Source organism: Camellia sinensis, chromosome 6 (assembly GCF_055761805.1).
Source record: "Camellia sinensis isolate YWXY chromosome 6, ASM5576180v1, whole genome shotgun sequence".
NCBI lineage: Eukaryota > Viridiplantae > Streptophyta > Magnoliopsida > Ericales > Theaceae > Camellia > Camellia sinensis.
Window position 1 is genome coordinate 196,796,459 of NC_138966.1, and position 13,207 is coordinate 196,809,665.

At 36.0% G+C, this 13,207-nt stretch overlaps 1 long non-coding RNA gene across 1 annotated transcript; it reads left to right on the plus strand.

Moving 5' to 3' along the window:
• Nucleotides 1-2,741: 2,741 nt before the first annotated feature.
• Nucleotides 2,742-8,828, plus strand: LOC145792177 (uncharacterized). Its single transcript, XR_014331449.1, has 2 exons — nucleotides 2,742-2,994; nucleotides 4,951-8,828. It is a non-coding gene; the product is annotated as an uncharacterized LOC145792177 (long non-coding RNA).
• The last annotated feature ends 4,379 nt before the right edge of the window (nucleotides 8,829-13,207 follow it).

The following is a 13,207-nucleotide window of genomic DNA, read 5'->3' on the forward strand; positions in this document are numbered from 1 at the left end:
AAACATAACGTAATGTGACACCTACATAAACGTAACGTGACACCTACATAAACGTAACGTGACACCTATGATCTATGGTAACTTACAATTTGAAATTGCAAGTTACCATAGATCATATCTACATAAACGTAACGTAATATGACATCTACATAAACGTAACGTGACACCTACATAAACATAACGTGACACTTAGGAAATTGAATGTTACCATAGATCATATCTACATAAACGTAACGTAACGTAACGTAACGTGACACCTATATAAACGTAACGTGACACCTATGATCTATGACAACATTCAATTTCCTAATGTTATCATTAGGAATGGCAACGGGGCGGGGCGGGGCCGGGGATCACCCTCCCCGTCCCTGATCCCTGATGGCAGAACTTCCCCCCCTCCCCGTCCCCGATGGGGAACCCACCCCCACCCCCCACCTCCACCCCCGCCCCCTAACGGGGATCGGGTTTCCCCGACCCCGAAAATCCCCGCTAAAAAACAACATCAACAAATCTCAACATCTCAGTGAGCTCAAAAAGCAACATTAAGAAGATAAAAAAAAAAATATATATGTCATAGATATATATATATATATATATAACAATCATAAAAAAAATTATATATATATAACAATCATAAAAAATCATAGATATATATATACACACAACAATCAGATCTATTCTTCTTCTTCAGATCTGTTCTTCTTCTTCATGAATCACAATCTGACGGACGGAGGGCTTCACGGACGGGGGGAAAGGGAGAGGGTTCATGATCTGACGGAAAGCTTCACGATCTGATGGATGGAGGGCTTCACCGTGAAGCCTTCACGGACGGAGGGATCTGACGATGGAACGCTTCACGGACGGAGGGAGATGGAGAGGGAGAGGGGGAGAGGGAGAGGGAGAGGGAGAGGGAGAGGAGAGGGAGGGAGAGAGATGAGACTGAGTCTGAGATTTGAGGGAGAGAGAGATGAGGGCCACGGTCGGTGAGAGAGAGAGACACAGAGGAAATGAGAGGAAATGAGATCATCTGAGAGAGTTGAGAACAAAAGTACAACTAATATTTATATAATACAAAATATAATCGGGGAAAATATAATACAAAATATAATACAACTAATATTTAATAATACAACTAATCATCGAGGCGAGGATGAATCGGGGAAATTCCGGGGCGGGCCCGGGGCCAGGGCTGACGAGCCTATCCCCGTCCCCGGCTCGAAATTGATTGGGGAGTGATTTTTTAATACCATCCTCGTCCCCGTGGGAATATTTTTCGGGGAAAAACCACTTATTTCGGGGTCGGGGGATCGGGTCCCCGTCGGACCGGGTTTAAATTGCCATCCCTAGTTGTCATAGATCATAGGTGTCACGTTATGTTTATGTAGGTGTCATGTTACTTTACGTTATATAGGAAATTGAATGTTACCATAGATCATATTTATATGAAACGTAACGTGACACCAACATAAACCAGCAACATTTTCACATTCAATTTAAAAAAATAAAAACTCATTAAGTTTGCGAAACGTAACGTGACATGTTACGTTACGTTTATGTAGGTGTCACGTTACGATACGTTTATATAGGTGTCACGTTACGTTACATTTATGTAAGTGTCACGTCACGCTACGTTTATGTAGGATCATGTGGAATACATTCCTATCTAAATAGGACTTGAGACTCTATAAGAAATTACATAGGACTTAGCCTACCATAAGTGTCCGAAAAGGGACTTATAAATAATTTTCCCTTAATTTTTTATCATTTTTGGTTTTAAATATTATAAACAAAAAATTATGTCCTTCTAAATTACGAGGACTTAAAAAAAAAATTTTTTAATACAAATATATTTTTTTAACAAAATACAAAAATATTTAGAAAATGAATGACTTTTTTAACAATTGCCAAACATAATGGATTCTATTATTATTATTATTATTATTATTATTATTATTATTATTATTATTATTATTATTATTATTTTATCTCAATTGTCAATTAAACAAATTAAAATAAAAAAATAAATATATACTATGTGAGTGTTTGGGAAGTGAGTTTTTTTTATAGGTTTTTTTAATTGTAGGATATTATTGGAGAAATTTTTTTTTGTGTTTGGGAAGATAGTTGGGTTTTTTGTGGTTGGATGTGATGTTTGCGAGATAAAAAGTGAAATGATTATGAGGTTTGATGTGATATTTTGTTTAGATTGTTTTTTTTTGGTTTTGTAATCAATTTGTTTTTTAGTGAAAAAAAACAATAAAAAACCAAAAACCAAACTTCCCAAACACCCCCTTATGTATACATTATACAGTTACCTATATTTATTTATGGTAAAAAAAAATTGCAGTTATGATTTAATTAAATGGGATTATGGAAACGATAATGTTCCTAATTTGGCCGCCATTATTTTTTTTATTTATGTATTAATACATGCATTACAGTACCAACTTGGCGAATAAAATGCTAGTTAGATACAGAGAGAGAGAGAGAGAGTGTGTTTGGATTTGGTTTTTGTTTTATTTTACTGGGTGTCTTCCTGTTAAATCCTTTCAACATTTGTATTGATCCTTGTTGTGGGTATTGTTGATTAGGTAGTTTTCATGCTGTATTGTTTTGGGATTGAGGAGATCAAGGTATGCACTCCAAATACTTGTGATATTGTTGCTCATTTTTTTTTACCTTATTGTAAATTTATAAAATACCACAAAATGTTGATATTTCTTCATCCTCTGTGCTTACAGATTAAGATTGGTTAGGTGATTAAGATCCGATTCACATTTTCCTCCTCTTTTGAACCAGTGTTTCTCTGATTTGGAGGCCATTGAAGTTGGAGCTGATTCACATTTTCCTCCTCTTTTGAACCAGTCCTATTTTTGTTCATTGCTGGAGTCATGGCGACAATGCTGCATTCTAAGTCCAGGCCCTCGTATTCTTGGTGGTGGGACAGTCACAATAGCCCAAAGAATTCAAAATGGCTTCAGGAAAATCTTAAAGGTGTTTGTTTTGTCACTTAATTTTTGTTGGTTTCTGGTTTTAAGGATTGATGTCTTTTGCTTGCAATTGATATTTCTGTGTTTGTCCTTTTCTTTTCTTTATGTTGTTTATTATTTTAAAGAATCATGAAATTATAAGATAGTAGAAAGCAGAGGCAGACCTTCATATTATCAAGTTAGGGAACTTACTCCTAGGTCTTTGGTCCGGTAATTACTGATATATGTGGGACGAGAGGACTACATGTACTTGGGGGATTAGTTGGGGAGAAGCAGCGGACACCCTTGTGAGCCAAAAAAAAAAAGGGATGGGACTTGCCAAAAAAAATATATATATAGAAAAAGAAAGCCCAAGTATGGAATTTCTTGATAGTTATTATTTGGATTTCCATTCTTTCCATTAGATATGGAACCATTTTTGTTGTGTTAAATAATAATTTAGTACATAAATAACGGCTAACACTTTTTGACATTCGCTTTGGGTTGAACTTCATACAGCAATGGAGAGGGAGTTAGTTCAGAAACATATGTTGAAGTTAAGACTTTCGGAGGATTTTAGAAAATGATGAAATTTGATGCTATAGTTTTTCCAATCCAAATGTTGTTTATGATTTTTGGTTAATATAATATTCATAATTTGTACAATTAAAATATATAATTTTAAGTAACTAAAATTGTTTATAAAATTGTTGTTCATATTAAATGAGAAAGGTAAAATTGGGATAAAATTCACCATTATGGAGAATTGAACTTTTGGGCAACATTTTATAAAAAATAGGACTTATTTGTCCAAAATAAAATTTGATAGGACTCAATAGTAATCTTGAGAGCAAAATAGGACTTATTGATAATTTTTCCAAGAAAAAATTTGATTCGTGGGGTTGCATTTATTGAATCAAAATAGCCCTAGCAAGTAAGGATACCATTGTGCCAACTACTCAACTTTGAGTAGAGTTGATTAAACTCTATTAGCATACAAGTAATATACGATGTAGGTTTGCAATTGAATCTCGTGATCTTAAGTGTGAGTGAACTTTGTTAGGGTTCCTTGACCTAGAAGGTAATACCTAAGTTGCATACTTGGAGGTGATATTTCTCTTCTAGAACCACGATTATGTGGTTCAAACCAAGAATCGAGTTTTAGAAACATGTTTATGCGGAGTAACTCATAATGCAGTTTAAACCAAGGCATTGGGATTACTGTTTTGGTTTCAAATTTTAACCTTTTTCCCATGCAAATATGATTCGTGATAGTGCTTCCTTCCTCAATTCTTAGTTTCCATTTATTCCTAGATTGGGATGTATCTCATTTTCAAGCTGAGAAAGAGCTGACAATGCTAGTGTCAAGTTGAAGTCTTATTCGCTGCTTTTTCTATTTTTCAAGTTTTTCGGTATGGCTTCCATGCTATAGGTTCCCACCTAAGGTTTTGCAACCTATATGGAATTCTTGATTTTCTTTTGATAAATTATTCTGGCCTTAGTCCATGACAATTAGTGGTTGTTTGGTTTATGGGTTAGCATTAAAATGTCCTCGAATGTTATCTTTCCTACTTTCTATACTATTATTACTACCTTGTTACAAAGGTGAAATCAGCATGAATGACACTCTTCTTCCAAGAAGTCTAGTAAGTTTCTTCTTGTATTTCATATCATTTCCTACTAGTTTGTATGTTTTTTCATATGACGCTTTGCATTCATTAATGATAGAGTACGTAGATCACCTCAGTGCGTTCTAAGAAAATTGATCTAATGGTCATTTGATCCATCTGTCTTCAGTTTTTAACAGTCATAAAAGTTCCAGTCATAATTGGTCCCAATGCTTCCCCTATTTTAATAATAATAAATGCATTTCAGCCTGTTTGAAATCGTATTTGAAGTGTCGCAAATATTTGATGGCCTATTTTAAAGCTTTTTTTTAAGGCCACAATATTAACTCTTCCACATGTGGTTTTCCGAACAGATATGGATGCCAAAGTCAAAGCAATGATCAAGCTCATTGAAGAAGATGCAGATTCCTTTGCAAGAAGGGCATGAAGTACTACAAAAAAAGGCCCAAGCTCATGAAACTAGTTGAGGAGTTCTACCGAGCGTACCTTGCCTTGGCGGAAAGGTATGATCACACAACAGGGGGGCTCCGCCAAGCTGATTGAACCATGGCAGAAGCATTTCCTAACCAAGTCCCGTTTGTACTGTCTGATGATTCACCTTCGGGATCTTCAGCACATGAACGTGAACGTCACACGCCTAAAATGCCACATCGGTGTGAGCATTGCTTGGAGAAAATATCTAAGCTGGAGAGTGAACTCTCTTGTGCTCAAGAGGAAATCAGATGCCTTAACAGTGTGGTTCTGATTGAGACTGCAAAGCTCAAGAGTGCTGAAGAAAAGTGTGTTCTGTTGGAGACATCAAATCAATCTCTGCGGTTAGAGGCGGAAAATCTAGTGAAGAAGATAGCAATGAAAGATCAACAGCTTTCTGAAAAGCACGAGGAGTTGGAAAAGCTTCAAGCTTGTGTACAAGATGAGTAATTGTGTTTCGTGCAAGTTGAAGCCACCCCCTAAACTTTGCAGAATTTGCACTCTCAATCTCAATAGGAGCAGAATGCTTTAGCATCGGAGCTTAAAAATGGGCTTCAAATATTGAAAGACTTGGAAATATGCAAACATGATTTGGAGGAAGAAATTCGGCAAGTTAAGGAGGAGAATAGAAACGTGAATGAGCTGAATTCATCATTCGCCATTTCAGTGGAGAATCTGCAAAGTGAAATCCTTAAATTGAGGGAGATGAAGGAAAGACTCAACGAGGAGGTTGGACTGCAAATGGGTCAAACTAATTCCCTCCAGGAAGAGATTTCTCATCTGAAAGAGGAAATCAAGGATTAACTAATTCCCCCGCTCGACCGATCAAAGATCAGCTTGTACTAAGCATAATATTTTATTTTTGAAAACACATGTGTTCTTATTCTGGTTATTAACCTAGAATTACTATGTGATGCGCATAGCATATAAGTATAGACTAGATCGCCTAAGTTGGAACAAAACATTGCATGTTCGTTTGTGAAAATGATTTTGAAGTTTGCTACTCGCAAGTAGGCTAAATCGAGGATTTCAATGAATTGTTCCAATTCAAGTAATCCAACCTTCACCCATAGGCATTCAGGCTGTTAAACACTTAAGCAGTTAGCCTTATGGCAAACATGCTTTCATGGCAACATTAATACACATGCAATATGCTAAAGCATAAACACTCACAGTGTACTTCGAGCCAAAACAAAGAACTAGTTAGAAATCATGCATGATCCTAGTTCATGTTAAGATGGCTAATGCAACACATGCAAAAATGCAGCCAAAATAGGCTCGGCTATTCTAAGATGGCATATGAAATGCAACTTGATAACATGCTGTTGAACACGTATTCAAGTAAATATTGAAATACTATGCAGTTTGTATGATGCGGCGAGCCCGGTGCATGCAATACAGATGAATGGATGCACACATGCAAAGCATAAGGTATGCTAATTGAAATATGCCCTAAAACTAACCATCGTAAGTGTAAGAACCCACATTTTTTCATCTTAATCATGTTCATGAGCATTTGCATGATTATGACTTGTTAAGCTTGCATGTGTGTGTTGTGACTTGTTTTGCTTTAACAAGTGAGATTCGTGCCTTGATTTGAAGCCTTGTGATTTGTCTAAGCGTAGTGTACTTGTCTTGTTCCTTCCTTGATATTAAAACTTAGGTCACGCCTTGCCTCTAGCCGACGTTATTTCAATGCCGAGGTCATCCTTAGTCTAGTATTAGTATCTTGAAACCCCTTGTTGACCTCAGTCCTTGCCTTGACCACATTAGCCGAGATGATACCTTGCACCCAAGTGATCTCGTCCTGGAGCGGTATGACCTAGGCCGAGGTGTGGCGCATCTAGGCCAAGATGTGGCACAGCTTAGTCAAAGTGTTGTCCCTCCTAGCCGAGGTCATTGTCATCTTAGTATGCCTCGTTGTTAGCCGATGTCATAGCCTGTCAGAGAGCCCATACCGCTTTGCTTGTTGAACACCCTTCCACCATGCTTTGTCTGGCCTGTCAGCCACCTTTTCAGGATGAACCCAACCAATCGCCGCCACGTGTCTCAGCAGAGGGTTAACCCCAGAACCGGGTATAGAAAACTATCATTTGGTATCATAAACTTGCCTTGTAGAGAGAGAGAAGCTCTAGAAGAGGGAGAAGAGTTCTTGAGAGAGAAGTAGATCTTCAAGCTTGATTTCTAGAGATCCAACCGTTAGATCCGCATTCTAAGGTTAGATTCTTGATCTACTCGTAATGTTCTTTATGTTTATGTATTGCATTGCATGATTGAAAATGATTTGTAAGCCATGCATCGTTTTGAAGCTCGATTTTAGAAAGAGAAAATGACATTCATGTGTTCTTCAAGAAAAGTCTTGTTTGATCCGAAAGCTTGCATAAAGAATCATGATTTTGTGTTTGTTTCCGCAAGGATTTTAAGCACGGGTACCCAGGTCCATGTTTTCAAACTCATAGCACGAAAATCCCAGATTTGTGATGGCAGAATATGATCAAGCATTCGTATTTTCCATGTTTTCACACTCATGTTCTTCATGTTCATCAACAGAGGGAAACCCAGAGTTTCCCGACCTCTTTCCTTGCATGTGGCCCTCGGGAACACACCTCGGCAAGGAGGTGTGGAACCTCGGCCTAGACCTGGTTGGTGCCCAGCATGTTTTCCGAAAACATTTGTGTATATGAGAGACTCGTTTGAAAGCGCATTCAATAGGCTTTGCCATGTGTTGTAGGACTTGGGCTTGTCTCGACCCCGACGTGTGAAGAAACGATGTGAGTGGTATTTTTAATAAAGCTATGTTACACTTGCTTTCATAAATCTCGTCTTGCCTTGTTTTGAAAAGTACTTGATCTAGCATGAATGACTATCCCTATTTTGTATATCAAATGCTATCTTGTTTTGATGACTTGTCTTGACAGTCCTTAGTGCTAGAGGACTATAAACTTTCGCAGCACAGCTTGTCTTGACAGTCCTTAGTGCTAGAGGACTATAAACTTTCGCAGCACAGCTTGTCTTGACAGTCCTTAGTGCTAGAGGACTATAAACTTTCGCAGCACAGCTTGTCTTGACAGTCCTTAGTGCTAGAGGACTCTAAACTTTCGCAGCACAGCTTGTCTTGACAGTCCTTAGTGCTAGAGGACTCTAAACTTTCGCAGCACAGCTTGTCTTGACAGTCCTTAGTGCTAGAGGACTCTAAACTTTCGCAGCACAGCTTGTCTTGAAACTCTTGTCTTGATATGTCATCACCCCTTGAAATAAGTAGATGTTATTAACATCCAAGGAACATGAAAGCCGGCAAATGAACTTGATTTCCCTCTTGATCGAAAAGTATGCTATGTATAGTTTTGAAGGAAATCTTGGATATCAATCATGCAAAACCTTTATTTCTAGTATCATTCACTGAGTATCCAAGCTCACCCTCTCTATATATATGTAGGTGATGAACAAGAAGGCATTGAGGCCTAGACGTGATTGCCGATGTGTTTTGGGTGCTTTGCCGACATGTTTTGGATTTGCGTTTTGCATCGTCTTGAAGATTATGCTTCTCGGCTTATGTTTTCTTTGTTTGTTTTGGCATATGTCGGCTTGAGAAGCCTTTTGGTCAGGATGTATTTTGTGTTCCATTTTGTTGTATCTAAAATTGTAAGACTTGTAAAGATGTTTGATGTATGGCATTCCATTGGACTTATGCACGGCTCTCATGGACAACTCGGTTTATATGTATATTTTGCTTCCGCTCTTGTAAGCCCCATATTTCATACTCTGATTGTGTGTGATTTTTGTAAGACGGCCTTCGGTAACCTCGGGTTACTGGCCATCACGGCACCAAACTACTAGGGGCGGTTTGGGGGCGTGACAGTAAGTGGTTAAGTAAAAAGGAGAAAGAAATGGGGATTGGAAGACATGCATCACACACACGAACGCTTATTACAACAGTTAGCCCTCTTGACGGATGGTCCGAATAAGAAGCTAACTAGCTAATCTAAGCTAATTAAACTACTTATTACACAACGAAGCTGTTATCCCAGATAGGCAACCCAAGAGGGGGGGGTGAATTGGGTTATTAAAAATTTTACAATATTAAAAATAACACAATATTCAGAATTTTAATAAATAAAAAAAAAACTGAATAATAATTATCAATATAAAAGTAGAAGAGATAGAGAGAGAAAATCAAACACTGCGATTTATAGTGGTTCGGCACGCCAGGCCTACGTCCACTCCCCAAGGAACCTCCTTGAGAATTTCTTTACTATCAATTGAATAAATACACCACCAAGCTTGTGGATTTGGCACAGGACTTACTCTTATCTATTGAGCCTCACTCAACAATAAATGCCCTACCCTTACAAAATCTCTCACAAAAATAAGGAATAAGAATAAGTGGTAATTGAACCCACTTTTACAATAATTCTCTCACAAAGAGTAGATATGAAAGTGTAAGAACAAAAACTAGACTTAGATCTGAAAGTGAAAGAGCAGAATACTCAGAATTTTGGAGCTCACAGAAATATTTTCTCTTCAAGTTCTTGATTTTTTCTCCACATCCAACACCTCTATTTATACACAAAAATATACCCGTTGGACACTCCTTGCTGACGTCATGGCTTACATAAGCACGCTCCTGACGTCATCGCTTACATAAGCACGCTCCTGATGTCATCGCTTACATAAGCAGGCTCTTGATGTCATTGCTTACATAAGCACACTCCTTAAATTTAAATAGTCAGCAAATGATAAGAATTAAAAAGATAAAAATAAGATTGATTTTTTCTTCTTGTTTTTTTCAAACATGGAGCCACCGTTTTTGTAGACAATTTAATACAAAGTTCACAACTTTCAAACAAACAAATAATTTTCTCCATCTAGTTTATAATATATATATATATAACTCCATCTTGTTCTTCTTGTTTAATTATAATATGATATAATTAATGTAGTGTAAAAAATTTAATAGCGCACGTGATGTATTCTGCATATAATGTTATATAAGTTCTGATCAAAATTTTGCATACAGAAAAATCTCTATAAATAATATTTATGATGGATCTGAAAATATATGTCATCTTTAAAATATTGTATATGTTGTAAAGATTTTAAACTAAATGTATTTTACCACTCCATATTAATTTTGTCAAAATAAGACAACCCATAAATATCAAATTTGTCAAAATAATACAACCAATCAATCATTTTTGTCAAAATAATATAATTAATCAATTTGTCAAAAGATGAATAGTAATTAACCATATTTTTCAAAAAGTGAATAGTAAAGTTTTTGAAAATATTTAAAATAATCATTTTTGTCAAAATAATATAATTAATCGATTTGTCAAAAGATGAATAGTAATTAACCCTATTTTTCAAAAAGTGAATAGTAAAGTTTTTGAAAATATTTAAAATAATATTTAACATATATATTTTAAAAAGATAATATTATTTTATTTAAATAATATTTAACAAATATATATATTTTAAAAAGATAATAATTTGTGTCAAATAATATGTATATTAACTAATATATTTTAGACATCATCAAAATTAAATAATATGATTAACAATCTCCCCCTTTTTGATGATGGCAATATTTGTATGGATTTGACACAAAATAAATTTGACAAAATATTTGACAACCCTGCGACATATAATTTTCAAAATCATATTTTTTCTCCCCCTTTGACATCATCAAAATAAAGATGAAGATAAGAAACAAACACAGTGGATACAATAATCTGGGGGGCCAAAAACAAAATAAGGGGCCGGCTGTCTTGTCGGAATCATTGTGGGGATTTTGTAGCATCTCGAGCGCAGGAAGTATGGACAAACAAAAGATTTGAGCAGATATAGCAGATATGCATCGAGGAATGGAGCAATGGAGTGTATAAAAAGTGACACAGATCAGAAGCAAAGATACGAAATCATCAAGTGTTTGAGAGAAAAATTTGTTTTAGCTCATTTTGTAATCATGTCATTCCTTACCTTGTCTATCAATGAGTCGGACCTGCATGAGGTGCCTGTAATGCAGGCAAATGAGAGAGTACCAGTGACGCAGGCACATGCTATGCCTGTAAATGAGGGTTCTAGTGGTATTGGCAATCGAAATGATTTCGATGCTATTAATCACACTATGGCTCTTAGTACACAGGCCATGACTGCAGTTTCCAATATGGCGCGACGATTACAAGCAAGAGTACAAGAAAATCAGCAATAGAGAGATGAGGTGTGCTTGTTAAAACAACAAGTAGTGAATATGTGTAAGGAGAAGAAAGAGCTAAAAAGAAAAAATGCACAGTTGGAGAATGCAGTGCAGTATTATGCAACGGTGATAATGCCAAGACTCACAGAAATCGAAAATAGAGAGAGGCATGTAACAGAGGCTCATGAAAAATTGTTGAGAGAAGTGAAAAAGAAAAAATCTGTGAAAGCTTCTGAAAATTTACCTGTAATCGAGTAATATTTTTTTTTCTGAAATAAAATTGTGAGCATTTCTTCCTTTATTTATTTATTATTATTATTATTTTTTATTTTTTTTTTAAATTTTGACTTTGCACAAAAAAAAATTGTTTGTTGGTGCAGATAAGGAGTATGGCAAATAAGAAAAAAAAATGTATATATATACTCCCCCTAAAATTATGCACAGAATATATACATGCCCTTTTTTTTTTTTATATATATATATATATTTTTATAATGATTGTTAATCTCAAAATATGAGTCTCCCCCTGAGTTAATGCACTAGAAATTTCATAAAATTGAAGAAATAAATTACCAATCTATGACACCAAAGACCCTTAAGATCTGGCCATAAACAACTACACCAAGTGCACTAGCAAAAAAGGAGAAAATAAAAATAAAAACAAATACTTCAATCAAGGTAGAAGCAACCAATATTAAATCCAAGAAAATTTGGAGCACATATAACAAGTAAAAAAATACAACACAGTGCAACAAAAATTTTAACATGTTGATCGGTGATAATCTTGATGAACGGAAGAAATTGAGACGATTGGGTAGATCGATGACGAATTTTTGTAGATCGGCAATGGATCTTGATGGATCAGTCACGGATCTTGATGGATCGGTGATGGAACTTGATGAATCGGTGAAGATGGTGATGCAGATTTCGGGTGGAGAAGTGATGGAGTTTGGAAGATTAGTGAGGGATTTGGATGGATGGTGATAGTGATGAAAGTGATCGATGATTTTGTGGATGGTGGAGTTGGTTGTTGGTTATGGTGAGGGTGGAGATGGAGTCGGCTAAGGGTAGAGGAAGAAGGGGAGAGCGAGACAGCAAGAGAAGGAGAAAAAGAGAGAGTAAGGGAGAGAGTGGGTGAGAGATAGAGACGGAACGGAAGAGAGAGAGAGAAAAAAAATTATATATATAAATATATGTATATTATTATTTTGGTTATTATTTTTAATAATAATAATTATTATTTCAATATTTATTTTATTTAATTATTAAAAAATTATTTTTAATATAAACATTATATTGGAGTATTCATCATACCAAGTTCTGTTCTAATATAACAAAATTGTTCTTCATTTAGAGGCTTGGTAAATATGTCAGCTAATTGACAATTTGTAGGCACAAATTCGAGTTCAATGTCACCTTTGAGTACATGATCTCTCAGAAAATGATGCCTTATTTCAATGTGTTTAGTGCGTGAGTGCTGAATAGGATTTTTTGAAAGGTTAATGGCACTTGTGTTGTCACATTTTATAGGAATATGATCATAGTGAAGTCCAAAATCTTGAAGTTGTTGTTTCATCCAAAGCAATTGTGCACAACACCCAGCGGCGGCAATGTATTCTGCTTCAGCAGTTGACAAAGCCACTGAGTTTTGTTTTTTGCAAAACCAAGAGGTGAGTGAGTGTCCAAGAAAATGACAAGTGCCACTAGTGCTTTTTCGGTCAAGTCTACATCCCGCAAAGTCGGCATCTGAGTAACCAAAAAGTTCAAAGGTGGTTCCCTTAGGATACCATAATCCCAAATTTTGAGTGCCGACAAGATATCTGAAAATGCGTTTGACTGCGATGATGTGTGACTCTTTCGGTGCGGATTGAAAACGTGCACACATACAAACACTAAACATTATGTCGGGCCTACTTGCAGTAAGATAAAGTAAAGAACCAATC